Below are 15,993 nucleotides of genomic sequence, written 5' to 3' on the forward strand. Positions count from 1 at the left end.
ATTCCTGTTACTATTTTGTACGTAGTGATCATATCACCTCTTTTTCTTCTGTCTTCTAGTTTTGGCATATTTAATGCTTCTAACCTCTCCTCGTAGCTCTTGCCCTTCAGTTCTGGGAGCCACTTAGTAGCATGTCTTTGCACCTTTTCCAGTTTGTTGATGTGCTTCTTAAGATATGGGCACCACACAACAGCTGCATATTCTAGCTTTGGCCTAACAAAAGTCATGAACAATTTCTTTAGTATATCGCCATCCATGTATTTAAATGCAATTCTGAAGTTAGAAAGCATAGCATAGGCTCCTTGCACAATATTCTTTATGTGGTCCTCAGGTGATAGTTTTCTATCTAGAACCACTCCTAGATCTCTTTCTTTATCAGAATTCTTTAAAGATTTCTCACATAATATATAGGTTGTGTGGGGTCTATGTTCTCCTATTCCACATTCCATAACATGACATTTATTAACATTAAATTCCATTTGCCAAGTGGTGCTCCATATACTTATTTTGTCCAGGTCTTCTTGAAGGGCATGACAGTCATCTAAATTTCTTATCCTTCCTATTATCTTAGCATCATCAGCAAACATGTTCATATAATTCTGTATACCAACTGGTAGATCATTTATGTACACAATAAACATCACTGGTGCAAGAACTGAACCCTGTGGTACTCCACTTGTGACATTTCTCCATTCTGATACATTGCCTCTGATTACTGCCCTCATTTTTCTATCAGTCAGAAAATTTTTCGTCCATGATAGAAGCTTACCTGTCACCCCTCCAATATTTTCCAGTTTCCAGAACAACCTCTTATGTGGAACTCTGTCGAAAGCCTTTTTTAGGTCCAGATAGATGCAGTCAACCCAACCATCTCTTTCCTGTAATATCTCTGTGGCTCGATCATAGAAACTGAGTAAATTCGATACACAGGATCTTCCAGATCGAAAACCATACTGTCTGTCTGATATTATATCATTTCTCTCTAGGTGTTCTACCCATTTAGTTTTGATTAGTTTTTCCAATACTTTCACTATTACACTTGTCAATGATACAGGTCTATAATTGAGGGGGTCTTCCCTGCTGCCACTTTTGTAGATTGGAACTATGTTAGCCTGTTTCCACCCGTCTGCTACGATTCCTGTACACAGGGATGCCTGAAAGATCAGGTGAAGTGGAATGCTGAGCTCAGATGCACATTCTCTCAGAACCCATGGTGAAACGCCATCTGGGCCAGCTGCTTTGTTCTTACCGAGCTCCTTGAGCATTTTTTCCACTTCGTCTCTAGCCACCTCTATGTGTTCTATGTTGTTCTCTGGAATTCTTTTTGTATCTGGTTCCCTAAAGATTTCATTTTGTACAAACACACTTTGGAACTTTTCGTTTAGTGTTTCACACATTTCCTTTTCATCTTCCGTGAATCTATTTCCCATTTTCAACCTCTGAATATTATCCTTTACCTGCAATTTGTTGTTTATGAATTTATAGAATAGACCTGGTTCTGTTTTACATTTGTCCGCAATCCCTTTTTCAAAATTTCTTTCTGCCTCTCTCCTCACTGCCGTGTAGTTGTTTCTCGCATCTTTGTATCGCTGGTATGTTTGGGGGTTCGGCCTCTTCCTGTATTGATTCCATTTTTGTGTCTTTCGGTCTCTAGCCCTCTCGCAATTTCTATTGAACCAATCCTGTTTCCTAGTTCTGCATCTCTGTTTTGGTATAAATTTTTTTGTGCCTTTATCATATATTTCACAAAACTTGCCATACATCTCATTCACTTCCTTGCCTAGCATCAAGTCTGTCCAATTATACTCACTAAAAAAATTTCTAAGGTCACCATAATGTCCTCTCCTGAAGTCTGGTTTTTCAACTGCTTCAACCTCCTTATTTTCTTCCAGCTTATAACGCATTGCATACTTTATTCCCAAAAAGACATGGTCACTTTTACCCAAGGGAGGAAGGTACTGAATGTCAAATATCTCTTCCTCCTTCCTGGTAAATATCAAATCTAGCATGGAGGGAACGTCCCCTTCCCTCATCCTCGTAGCTTGTTTAACATGTTGATACAAGAATGTTTCCAGGATGAGGTCTACAAATTTACAGGTCCAAAAATCTTCTGTTTTAGCTTCATATGCTTCCCAGTCTATGGATTTCAAGTTGAAGTCACCGACTATCAACAGTCGTGATCTATCGTTATCCGCTCTCGCTATAATCTCTCTCATTATTGTTATAAGACCTTCACGTTTACTATCTAGCTCCTCCTTTGACCATGTGCTGCTTGGCGGTGGACTATATGCATTTATCATCATTAGTTTATCATCCTCATAGCAGATCTCTAGTGCTATTATGTCAACTTCTTGTGGATTGGCAGTCATTATTTCCTTCACCTTTAGGTGTTCTTTTACCAGCACAGCAACGCCACCGCCTTTCCTAATTTTTCTGTCCCGTCTCCAAATTGAGTAGCCCCTTGGGAATATGACCTCATTTAAAATTACATCTTCAAGTTTTGTCTCCGTGAGTGCAACAATGTCTGGTGTCTGCAGCTGTATTACATCACTTAACTCCAGTATCTTCGATCTCACTCCATCTATGTTGGTGTATGCAATCTTCAGGAACTTGTTCCCCCTCTCCTTATTCTTCACTCCCCCTCTCTCTATTGATTTTGTTGGTTTGCCTTTATGTACCACTTTACTGGTTTGCCTACCCCTATCACTTTGTAGAAAAAAGAATTTATTTCTTCTTCATTCCTGCTCTCATTTAAATGTTTTGCCTCGGCGAGGTTCAGTTTCAGCTTCTCTCTATCTTCTTTTGAAAGATCTCGTCTTAACGACCACCCTTTCCCATCCTCATCCCTTTGCAATTTTCTAGCATTCCTTAGTACTTCTTCCATCTGTTTGGCACCGTTTAGGGTGATCCTCAAAGGTCGATCTTTCCCTTTTACGTACCTGCCTATTCTCCTGTAGTCGCACACATTCTCTCTGTTTGTAAGACCTTCCACGAGGCCAACAATTTTATCTACTACTTTAGCTTCTTCTACAGCTCATTCTGACCTAGATGTTATCGCCTTTTCTTTGCAGCCAAAAATGATCAGGGACTTACTCCGATCAACTGTGTTTTGCACCAACTTCGGGTTAGATGCCAATTCTTTCCTCACTTCTAGCCTAATGTTTGTTTTATCTTGGTTGCTGCAGTGTTTGACTTCCTTTACTGCTTCTTCTATTTTTTCCTTCTCCTTGGCCACTTGTGCATAAGTGAGTTGCATATCTTTCTTGCACTGTTCTATTCCCTGTGTAACTTCCTCCATCTGTGCTGACAAAAGCTGTTTCTCCTGTTGAATTTCCTTGCCTAACCTATTGTAGTCATTTATGTTTAAATTTACTTTAACTTCTTCCAAAGCTATTTTTAAGAGTTTATTTTCTTCTTCCATGGCTTTGCAATTTGTTTCCAATTGATTCTTATCCTTGCGCAAGTCTTTCACTAAACCCTCAAGACATAAAACTTTGCTATTCAAATGGTCATTACTTTCTTTCAATTTACTAATTATTTCTACATGAGAGTTCACTATAGTATCTAAATTTACCAACTTGTTATGTAGACTACTAATATCAATGCTTTCTTCATTGAATCCCTCAAAATCAAGCTCTGTTTTGTTTTTCCCCTTGCCAGTGGCCATCTTGAATGTTCTTCTCTGCACTGTAAACACTAGGGCAACTTTTTCTCATCCGATTTTTCACTTCCCTTAGCACTTTCCTGTTATCTCACCTATTTTTCAAGAGCACTATACCTTTATGTTCTCTGGGACACCACTCACTACCATCAACCTGTACTACAATACTTAGGATTATTGAAATATGCTGGAGCTCCTCTGCTGCAAGTGTTGACCCTAGGGGTGTCACCTTTTGAATTAGTGTGTGTGTGTGTGTGTGTGTGTGTGTGTGTGTGTGTGTGTGTGTGTGTGTGTGTGTGTGTGTGTGTGTGTGTGTGTGTGTACTCACCTAGTTGTACTCACCTAGTTGTGTTTGCGGGGGTTGAGCTCTGGCTCTTTGGTCCCGCCTCTCAACCGTCAATCAACAGGTGTACAGATTCCTGAGCCTATCGGGCTCTGTCATATCTACACTTGAAACTGTGTATGGAGTGAGCCTCCACCACATCACCCCCTAATGCATTCCATTTGTCAACCACTCTGACACTAAAAAAGTTCTTTCTAATATCTCTGTGGCTCATTTGGGCACTCAGTTTCCACCTGTGTCCCCTTGTGCGTGTTCCCCTTGTGTTAAATAGACTGTCTTTATCTACCCTATCAATCCCCTTCAGAATCTTGAATGTGGTGATCATGTCCCCCCTAACTCTTCTGTCTTCCAGCGAAGTGAGGTTTAATTCCCGTAGTCTCTCCTCGTAGCTCATACCTCTCAGCTCGGGTACTAGTCTGGTGGCAAACCTTTGAACCTTTTCCAGTTTAGTCTTATCCTTGACTAGATATGGACTCCATGCTGGGGCTGCATACTCCAGGATTGGCCTGACATATGTGTGTGTGTAATTACCTAAGTGTAGTTACAGGATGAGAGCTACGCTCGTGGTGTCCCGTCTTCCCAGCACTCGTTGTCATATAACGCTTTGAAACTACTGACGGTCTTGGCCTCCACCACCTTCTCACTTAACTTGTTCCAACCGTCTACCACTCTATTTGCGAAGGTGAATTTTCTTATATTTCTTCGGCATCTGTGTTTAGCTAGTTTAAATCTATGACCTTGTTCTTGAAGTGCCAGGTCTCAGGAAGTCTTCCCTGTCGATTTTATCAATTCCTGTTACTATTTTGTACGTAGTGATCATATCACCTCTTTTTCTTCTGTCTTCTAGTTTTGGCATAATTAATGCTTCTAACCTCTCCTCGTAGCTCTTGCCCTTCAGTTCTGGGAGCCACTTAGTAGCATGTCTTTGCACCTTTTCCAGTTTGTTGATGTGCTTCTTAAGATATGGGCACCACACAACTGCTGCATATTCTAGCTTTGGCCTAACAAAAGTCATGAACAATTTCTTTAGTATATCGCCATCCATGTATTTAAATGCAATTCTAAAGTTAGAAAGCATAGCATAGGCTCCTTGCACAATATTCTTTATGTGGTCCTCAGGTGATAGTTTTCTATCTAGAACCACTCCTAGATCTCTTTCTTTATCAGAATTCTTTAAAGATTTCTCACATAATATATAGGTTGTGTGGGGTCTATGTTCTCCTATTCCACATTCCATAACATGACATTTATTTACATTAAATTCCATTTGCCAAGTGGTGCTCCATATACTTATTTTGTCCAGGTCTTCTTGAAGGGCATGACAGTCATCTAAATTTCTTATCCTTCCTATTATCTTAGCATCATCAGCAAACATGTTCATATAATTCTGTATACCAACTGGTAGATCATTTATGTAGACAATAAACATCACTGGTGCAAGAACTGAACCCTGTGGTACTCCACTTGTGACATTTCTCCATTCCGATACATTGCCTCTGATTACTGCCCTCATTTTTCTATCAGTCAGAAAATTTATCATCCATGTTAGAAGCTTACCTGTCACCCCTCCAATATTTTCCAGTTTCCAGAACAACCTCTTATGTGGAACTCTGTCGAAAGCCTTTTTTAGGTCCAGATAGATGCAGTCAACCCAACCATCTCTTTCCTGTAATATCTCTGTGGCTCGATCATAGAAACTGAGTAAATTCGATACACAGGATCTTCCAGATCGAAAACCATACTGTCTGTCTGATATTATATCATTTCTCTCCAGGTGTTCTACCCATTTAGTTTTGATTAGCTTTTCCAATACTTTCACTATTACACTTGTCAATGATACAGGTCTATAATTGAGGGGGTCTTCCCTGCTGCCACTTTTGTAGATTGGAACTATGTTAGCCTGTTTCCACACGTCTGCTACGATTCCTGTACACAGGGATGCCTGAAAGATCAGGTGAAGTGGAATGCTGAGCTCAGATGCACATTCTCTCAGAACCCATGGTGAAATGCCATCTGGGCCAGCTGCTTTGTTCTTCCCGGGCTCCTTTAGCATATTTTCCACTTCATCTCTAGACACCTCTATCCGCTCTATGTTGTTCTCTGGAATTCTTATTGTGTCTGGTTCTCTGAAGATTTCATTTTGTACAAACACACTTTGGAACTTTTCATTTAATGTTTCACACATTTCCTTTTCATTTTCCGTGAATCTGTTTCCCATTTTCAACCTCTGGATATTATCCTTTACCTGCAATTTGTTGTTTATGAATTTGTAGAATAGGCCCGGTTCTGTTTTACATTTATCTGCTATCCCTTTTTCAAAATTTCTTTCTGCCTCTCTCCTTGCTGCTGTATAGTTGTTTCTCGCATCTTTGTATCGCTGGTATGTTTGGGGGTTTGGCCTCTTCCTATACTGATTCCATTTTTGTGTCTTTTGGTCTCTTGCCCTCTCACAATTTCTGTCGAACCAATCCTGTTTTCTGGCCCTGCATCTCTGTTTTGGTATGAATGTTTGTGTGCCTTCCTCGTATAGTTTTAAAAATTTGGCATACATTTCATTTACTTCCCTGCCTAGCAACAATTCTGTCCAATTACACTCATTAAAAAAATTTGCGAAGTTCCCCATAGTTGCCTCTCCTTAAATCGAGTTTATCAACTGTTTCAATGTCCCCATTTTCTTCTAGATGATATCTTAAAGCATATTTAATGTCTAACAGGACGTGATCACTCTTTCCCAAGGGAGGAAGGTACTGGATGTCAAAAATCTCTTCTTCTTTCCTGGTGAATACTAGATCCAGTACTGACGGTATATCTCCTTCCCTCATTCTTGTGGCTTGCTTTATGTGTTGATACAAGAATGTCTCCAGAATGAGGTTCACAAATCTGCATGTCCAAAAGTCCTCCGTTCTTGCTTCATAGGCTTCCCAGTCTATTGCTCTAAAGTTGAAGTCCCCCAGTATCAACAGTCGTGATTTATCTTTATCTGCTTGTACAATAATATCTCTCATGACCATTATGAGGCCCTCTCGTTTGTCATCCAGTTCTTCCTTTGTCCATGTGTTGCTTGCTGGTGGGCTGTAAGTATTTACAATTATCAGCTTATCATCCTGATTCCAGACCTGCAATGCCATTATGTCAATATCTCGAGGGTTTTCAAATATTAACTCTTTTACCTTCAGGTGTTTTTTCACCAGTACAGCCACTCCTCCTCCCTTCCTAGTTTTCCTGTCACGTCTCCAAACTGAGTAGCCTCTTGGGAATATGACTTCATTTATTATATTTCCTTCAAGTTTTGTCTCTGATAATGCAACAATATCTGGGACCCTAAGCTGGATTATATCTTGCAACTCCAAAGTTTTTGACCTCACTCCATCTATGTTGGTATATACAATTTTCAGGAACATGTTCCCTTTTCCTTTGCTCTTTACTCCCCCTTCCACTACTGATCTTGTTGCTTTGTTTTTATGTACCATTTCACAAGCTTTCCAGTCCCTGTCACTTTGTAAAAAAAAGAATTTCTGTCTTCTTCATTTCTATCCCCATTTAGACGTTTTGCCTCAATTAGGTTCATTTTCAGCTTTTCTCTGTCTTCCTTGGAGAGGTCTTGTCTTATTGACCAAAATTTGCCAACCTCATCACTCTGCAGTTTCCTGGCATTTCTTAGCACTTCCATCATGTTTTTCACTCCATTAAACGTCACCCTTAAGGGGCGGTTCTTTTCTTTCTCATATTTTCCTATTCTTCTAAAATCACTGACATTTTCCTTTGAGCCTTCTTTTAAACCTACTATTTTCTCTATGATTTTCATCTCTTCTGCCGCTCGGTCCACCCTAGATGAAATTTCCTTCTCTAAACATCCAAAAATGATTATGGACCTGTGTGTGTAATTACCTAAGTGTAGTTACAGGATGAGAGCTACGCTCGTGGTGTCCCGTCTTCCCAGCACTCTTTGTCATATAACGCTTTGAAACTACTGACGGTCTTGGCCTCCACCACCACCTCACTTAACTTGTTCCAACCGTCTACCACTCTATTTGCGAAGGTGAATTTTCTTATATTTCTTCGGCATCTGTGTTTAGCTAGTTTAAATCTATGACCTCTTGTTCTTGAAATTCCAGGTCTCAGGAAGTCTTCCCTGTCGATTTTATCAATTCCTGTTACTATTTTGTATGTAGTGATCATATCACCTCTTTTTCTTCTGTCTTCTAGTTTTGGCATATTTAATGCTTCTAACCTCTCCTCGTAGCTCTTGCCCTTCAGTTCTGGGAGCCACTTAGTAGCATGTCTTTGCACCTTTTCCAGTTTGTTGATGTGCTTCTTAAGATATGGGCACCACACAACAGCTGCATATTCTAGCTTTGGCCTAACAAAAGTCATGAACAATTTCTTTAGTATATCGCCATCCATGTATTTAAATGCAATTCTGAAGTTAGAAAGCATAGCATAGGCTCCTTGCATAATATTCTTTATGTGGTCCTCAGGTGATAGTTTTCTATCTAGAACCACTCCTAGATCTCTTTCTTTATCAGAATTCTTTAAAGATTTCTCACATAATATATAGGTTGTGTGGGGTCTATGTTCTCCTATTCCACATTCCATAACATGACATTTATTAACATTAAATTCCATTTGCCAAGTGGTGCTCCATATACTTATTTTGTCCAGGTCTTTTTGAAGGGCATGACAGTCATCTAAATTTCTTATCCTTCCTATTATCTTAGCATCATCAGCAAACATGTTCATATAATTCTGTATACCAACTGGTAGATCATTTATGTACACAATAAACATCACTGGTGCAAGAACTGAACCCTGTGGTACTCCACTTGTGACATTTCTCCATTCTGATACATTGCCTCTGATTACTGCCCTCATTTTTCTATCAGTCAGAAAATTTTTCATCCATGATAGAAGCTTACCTGTCACCCCTCCAATATTTTCCAGTTTCCAGAACAACCTCTTATGTGGAACTCTGTCGAAAGCCTTTTTTAGGTCCAGATAGATGCAGTCAACCCAACCATCTCTTTCCTGTAATATCTCTGTGGCTCGATCATAGAAACTGAGTAAATTCGATACACAGGATCTTCCAGATCGAAAACCATACTGTCTGTCTGATATTATATCATTTCTCTCTAGGTGTTCTACCCATTTAGTTTTGATTAGTTTTTCCAATACTTTCACTATTACACTTGTCAATGATACAGGTCTATAATTGAGGGGGTCTTCCCTGCTGCCACTTTTGTAGATTGGAACTATGTTAGCCTGTTTCCACCCGTCTGCTACGATTCCTGTACACAGGGATGCCTGAAAGATCAGGTGAAGTGGAATGCTGAGCTCAGATGCACATTCTCTCAGAACCCATGGTGAAACGCCATCTGGGCCAGCTGCTTTGTTCTTACCGAGCTCCTTGAGCATTTTTTCCACTTCGTCTCTAGACACCTCTATGTGTTCTATGTTGTTCTCTGGAATTCTTATTGTATCTGGTTCCCTAAAGATTTCATTTTGTACAAACACACTTTGGAACTTTTCGTTTAGTGTTTCACACATTTCCTTTTCATCTTCCGTGAATCTATTTCCCATTTTCAACCTCTGAATATTATCCTTTACCTGCAATTTGTTGTTTATGAATTTATAGAATAGACCTGGTTCTGTTTTACATTTGTCCGCAATCCCTTTTTCAAAATTTCTTTCTGCCTCTCTCCTCACTGCCGTGTAGTTGTTTCTCGCATCTTTGTATCGCTGGTATGTTTGGGGGTTCGGCCTCTTCCTGTATCGATTCCATTTTTGTGTCTTTCGGTCTCTAGCCCTCTCGCAATTTCTATTGAACCAATCCTGTTTCCTAGTTCTGCTTCTCTGTTTTGGTATAAATTTTTTTGTGCCTTTATCATATATTTCACAAAACTTGCCATACATCTCATTCACTTCCTTGCCTAGCATCAAGTCTGTCCAATTATACTCACTAAAAAAATTTCTAAGGTCACCATAATGTCCTCTCCTGAAGTCTGGTTTTTCAACTGCTTCAACCTCCTTATTTTCTTCCAGCTTATAATGCATTGCATACTTTATTCCCAAAAAGACATGGTCACTTTTACCCAAGGGAGGAAGGTACTGAATGTCAAATATCTCTTCCTCCTTCCTGGTAAATATCAAATCTAGCATGGAGGGAACGTCCCCTTCCCTCATCCTCGTAGCTTGTTTAACATGTTGATACAAGAATGTTTCCAGGATGAGGTCTACAAATTTACAGGTCCAAAAATCTTCTGTTTTAGCTTCATATGCTTCCCAGTCTATGGATTTCAAGTTGAAGTCACCGACTATCAACAGTCGTGATCTATCGTTATCCGCTCTCGCTATAATCTCTCTCATTATTGTTATAAGACCTTCACGTTTACTATCTAGCTCCTCCTTTGACCATGTGCTGCTTGGCGGTGGACTATATGCATTTATCATCATTAGTTTATCATCCTCATAGCAGATCTCTAGTGCTATTATGTCAACTTCTTGTGGATTGGCAGTCATTATTTCCTTCACCTTTAGGTGTTCTTTTACCAGCACAGCAACGCCACCGCCTTTCCTAATTTTTCTGTCCCGTCTCCAAATTGAGTAGCCCCTTGGGAATATGACCTCATTTAAAATTACATCTTCAAGTTTTGTCTCCGTGAGTGCAACAATGTCTGGTGTCTGCAGCTGTATTACATCACTTAACTCCAGTATCTTCGATCTCACTCCATCTATGTTGGTGTATGCAATCTTCAGGAACTTGTTCCCCCTCTCCTTATTCTTCACTCCCCCTCTCTCTATTGATTTTGTTGGTTTGCCTTTATGTACCACTTTACTGTGTGTGTGTGTGTGTGTGTGTGTGTGTGTGGATGGGCTGTAGGGGTGGGGTGGTGTCAGTGGTGGTGAAGGGACCGCCTCACTGATAACCCTAACTCGTTGACCCAGTTAACATTTTTTTTAACTTGGTTTGTTTCTTCAATTCTGGATGGATGGAGGGAGAAAGGGGATGGATGGAGAGAGGGAGGGAGGGGGGGGAGAGAGGGATGAAATACGCATGGTGCTGTGTGTACAGGGATTAGACCCGTCCACTCACTCACGCTAGCAGGGTTGCCAGATCCAAATTGCTGAAAGCAGCGAGCTGACCGTCTAATAAGAGTAGCCCAATTTTTTGTTTAGTGACTAATACGGGTTTCAAAGTAATATATTATGATATATAGAGTACATAAAACGGTTTTAATTGTTTTGTTAATATTATCTCTGCTTATATATATTTAATCTATATGATAATAGGATAACTTATCAATATTTACTGTATGAAGCCTAATGGGTGTGGAGTCCTTCCACGTCTTTACAGTTGAAGATTATCAAGATCTTGATCTGCATCCACAACCTCATTCTTGTATATTGCAGACTCATATTTAAGCATTGACATGAGTGGTTCAAATGACGAGCAACAGTTACATATTCTTCAAGATATGTTTTAATTCTCAAGATTGATGTCAAAAGCTCAAGTCCCATTCGATTTCTCAGTTTAGTTTTCACAGACGTTCCTCTCGAAAATACCCGTTCAACCAGGGCATTACTGATTTGCAAACTGTATATTTTCAAGGCAAACTGGGCGAGGTCAATCAGTATAGGATCGCCAGCAGCGTTCTTGACAGTTATTGTCTTGGTCTAAAATGACGATTCAGAAGTTGGAATTTGTCCCTCACAAATGTTGGATCAGTCAGTGGTTAACAGTAGGCGCCACTGACTTTCAATTTCACTAAGCTGAGATTAGGTCAGCTAATACTAATGGAAGTTCTGAAAATGGTGTCCATGTGTGGCTAAGGCATATGACAGATGACAGATTTTTCACCTTTTTTAAAGTTTCAACGTTACTAAGAATACGAGAAAGAAGCTATTTGCAAGCTTTCACTAAAAAATATCGCATCTTTCTTGAATATTTTGAAACTTTTCCTGGGTTATAAAATTGTTTTGTCTGTTAGTGGCCCGAAGTGTTGAAATTTCGTACTAAAGTCAACTTTCTCCAGGGGCAGATACATAGAATTGTAGTTTAAATTAACATGAAGCTTTGCATGATGAGGATGCATGATTCTTCTGCGTATTCCAAGAGTGAAGTTTTCTAAGACAGTGTGAAGGCTACACTGATCTGCTTCATCTTTTTGATAGTCATTTCATCCTTTCAAAATCATTTAGGATTGGTTTGAGACATGTGAAATATAGCTTATTGGAGGGATCAGCATACATTGAAAATAGTTGCCTTGCAACATATTTATCACAAGAGGAAAAAAGCTATTTGGTAATGAGTTGTTAGAGAATCCCACTGATCTAACAGCCGCTTTACACTACCGCTCCTTGCCAACCATCGTCTTCCTGACAAAGGTATTAACTGTAGGGGATCTTTCCCGTCATTTATCAATCTGGAAATTTCTAGATAACTTTCTCCCCTTAATGAAGATCTGATTAACCAGGTGTAGCTTTTGGGATGAAGTATTAATGACAATTAAGGTTGGGAAATCTATGGCCCCTGGGGAGGATTACCTTGCCTTGCGGTTACTTTTTCTTTCGAAGGTTCCTAGGATCAATGTCCCCAGGGGGCCGGTCTGGGACCAGGCCTCCTGGGGTAAGTGGTCTAGGCAGTCAGGCTGTTGGACGTGGCTGTGATTTGTACACAGTATATTATTAAAGCATACATAATCATCGAGTTTTTTAATATTAATAGCCCAAAGTAGCCCAATTTCCTTTTAAACTAGCCCAAAAAGTCGCAAGTAGCGAAATTAAAAATTTGGGAGCGCGGGGCTCTCAAAAGTAGCCCAATTCGCTACTTGTAGCCCAATCTGGCAACCCTGCACGCTAGAGTTGTTCCAATAACATACAGTAATTTCTCAAATAGCAGATGTCTATCATATTACAGTATATTTTCGGTTTTATTTAGTTTAGTTTAATTAGGATAATAAAAAGCTATTAAAACACTGGTTTTAGAAATTATTTATTAATATGAAACTTTCAAAAGTCATGGGTCACTGAACTATGACGACACACAGACGAAAGTGAGTGAAACCTCACTGTAAAGTGAGGTTTACAGTACAGTACAGTATTCTCTTATCTGTCCACCCTCACTCATCTTGTTTCATCACAGAAAATGTCAATAAGGAGATTTTACCACATGTAGCTAGGTAATCACGCTTCATCCTTTAAATTAATGTACAAAGATACGTGTGCCCCAAATCAGTGAACAAAAATCATGGAAACTCAAAATCATTGATCACACAAGTGGTCCACTTGTGTGGTCCACTTGTGTGGTCCACTTGTGTGGTCCACTTGTGTGGTCCACTTGTGTGGTCCAACTTGTCATATGAGAGAATTATTAATTGTAATCTGTGATAGAATGGGAAAGTTTTCCACCAGTCTGTGAACTCTGTCTGGACATCGTAAGCAAATCTGAACATCCCCACTTCGGCGAACCATTGTTCGTCGAACCGGGTGAATAAATTCGACCTGAAAAGTGTGCGAACTAGCCGGAGATTCGTTGAATCGAGGTTGTACTGTATTATGAATTTAATGGCAGTATCAGAGGTAGACAGCACTCCACTGTCATTGGCTAGGAGTATTGGTTTCTTATTAAAGTTCTTTGATCCAAATATTTGGGAAATAGTGCTCAATGTTTTCTTTGTTTTCCTTTATTTGATTACATTTTTCATATGTTTTAGCTGTAATTATCTTAGCATTGATGAGTACCTCCTAGAAACTTGTTTTGGAGATTATCCCCTAACCTATACTTCTCATAATCATGTTTACTATTGATAGATTAACCCATAACATGCTAGGGGTATAATATCCTTTCTTCCCCACAGGCGCATGTAATTTTGAAAAAAAAAATAATAATTTTTTCTTCCTAACCTGTTAATTTGTGTTCACTGATCCTGGGAAAAATACTAAAAAAATAGTAAGTGGCATATATTGCCCGCTATAGGGTGGGGAAGTCTGGCAAAAAATAGGCGCTGACTCAGTGTGCGTCCCAGGCGGTCTGTTGCTCGCCAGCTGTCAGGCCAGAGTTGCCACAAAGAGATAATTATCTAATTATTTCAATGTGTCTGATTGATTTTTCATAGTTTTTTTGCTGTAATATTATTCAATAGTGTGTAGTTTGATATATAATAAAATGAGTGAATCATTGCTGTACTCAAAAATATGGTGTGCATATTGTTGATTCAATTATGTTCATCAATCGGTGAACAAATACTTTGTCGGTTATTACACTATAAGCACAGGTTATATATAAGTATCTGCATGTTTTGTTCACTATAACGAACCACTAAGTAGCTATTATGAGTCAAAAAGTAACGAGGAGTGACCGCCGTGTACCAGCCAGCCACTCACGCTCTCCCTCAAGTCATCTGACTCGCCCACATTCTCCTCCCACAATACTGTTTTTGCTATAATTCACTATATACAGACGTTATATATAAGTATCTACATTCGTGTTCACCATAACGAACCACTAAGTTGGCATGCCGAGTGGCAGCCCGCCACTGGCTGCCACTCCCTCCCTCCCTCACCTCACCTGACTTGCCACCATTCTCCACCCACCATACTGTTTTTGCTTTTATATACAGACGTTATATATAAGTATTTACATGTTTTGTTCACCATAACTGTACATCTAAGCTTGTATGGTGAGTAAAGGCACAAAGACGTAGGACCTCACACAGTCAGCTGATGGCTGCCGCCCTCAAGGCCAGACGCACTAATATTTCTCCTCCAACAATACTGTGTGGTGTTATTACGCTATATGCACACATTATATATAAATATCTACCTGTTTTATTCACCATACTTGTACAAGTAAACTGGTATGGTGCCCAAAGACCATCGTGGTAACTAGTGTAAACAACAACGTCGTCTGCACGGTGGCGTCGTGCAGATTACACCACCGCCCTCACCAAAATGGCGGCTCCCAACCTTCTCTTGCTGTTTATACCCTCTATACACACGATATATATAAGTATCTACATTTGTGTTCACCATAGCGAACCACTAAGCTGGTATGGTGAGTGCAGTCAATAAAAGGTGGCCACACACAGTCAGAAGACATCGCCACCACCCTCCCTCCCACAGCATTACTCTTCCCTCCATGGCGCACAGCGCTAAATATCACCACAATCCTGCTATTATCAGAACCCTGGTCAGTTTTATCAGTCAGGGGTCTTCTGTAATACAGTAATATCATCGCTACATAATAGCATGAACAAGTATATTTTGGCATTTTTAGGCGATGCTGTGGTCACAAGCTGAACAGCAGTGCTGTTAGCTCATGCTGCGTGCATCAGGCTTGGTTCCTCAATCAATACTGAGGCCAATAACACCCGAGAGTTTGGCCCACGAATTTAAAAAAAAAAATGGCGTCTTTTTAAAAAATTGCGTCTGTTTACAAGAGCCCTGATGAAGGTGTGGTGAACCCCGTGTATCCGCGGGCCGTTTAAATCTTGCGTAGTACTCCAACATGTCATATGACGTGATGCGCAGTTGACTGGAACAACTTCCAACACGTCATATGACGTGATGCGCACTTTAAGGGTTAAAGTTATAGCCTTTTTAAGCTATGGGTTGTTTAATCTCTTGGTTGTGGCTTGTTTAGTAAATATTGAACAGTGTAGAGGCTCAGAGGTTTGTGAAGAAATGTTTTCATGGCTAGGTTGATGTTTACTATATTACCGAGTTCAGTCTTCTAGTTGATGTTACCAGCAGCAGCAGCAATAGTTGCTTATGGAAGTTTCATTGTGCAGCCTTAAGTTATCTTTGTCTAAAGGTAGTTTATTAATGTTAGAAATGTGGGGTAATGGTCTATGGTCCCATCAGTGATTATCACTGAAGTAAGTGGAGAGGTTATATTTGTCCAGATGTGGTCAAGAATAGAGGCAGTCGTTTCAGTAATTGTAGTAGGTTTGGTGATCAACAGCATGAGCATGCAGGAATTCATACAGTTGAG

General features: G+C 39.9%; 1 protein-coding gene across 2 annotated transcripts in view; it reads left to right on the plus strand.

The window, feature by feature from the left end:
• The window catches only part of LOC123745431 (uncharacterized), a 299,139-nt gene that overhangs the window by 258,576 nt on the left and 24,570 nt on the right, over positions 1 to 15,993 (plus strand). The gene's annotated exons all lie outside the window — the stretch shown is intronic.

This window comes from Procambarus clarkii, chromosome 44, assembly GCF_040958095.1.
Source record: "Procambarus clarkii isolate CNS0578487 chromosome 44, FALCON_Pclarkii_2.0, whole genome shotgun sequence".
NCBI lineage: Eukaryota > Metazoa > Arthropoda > Malacostraca > Decapoda > Cambaridae > Procambarus > Procambarus clarkii.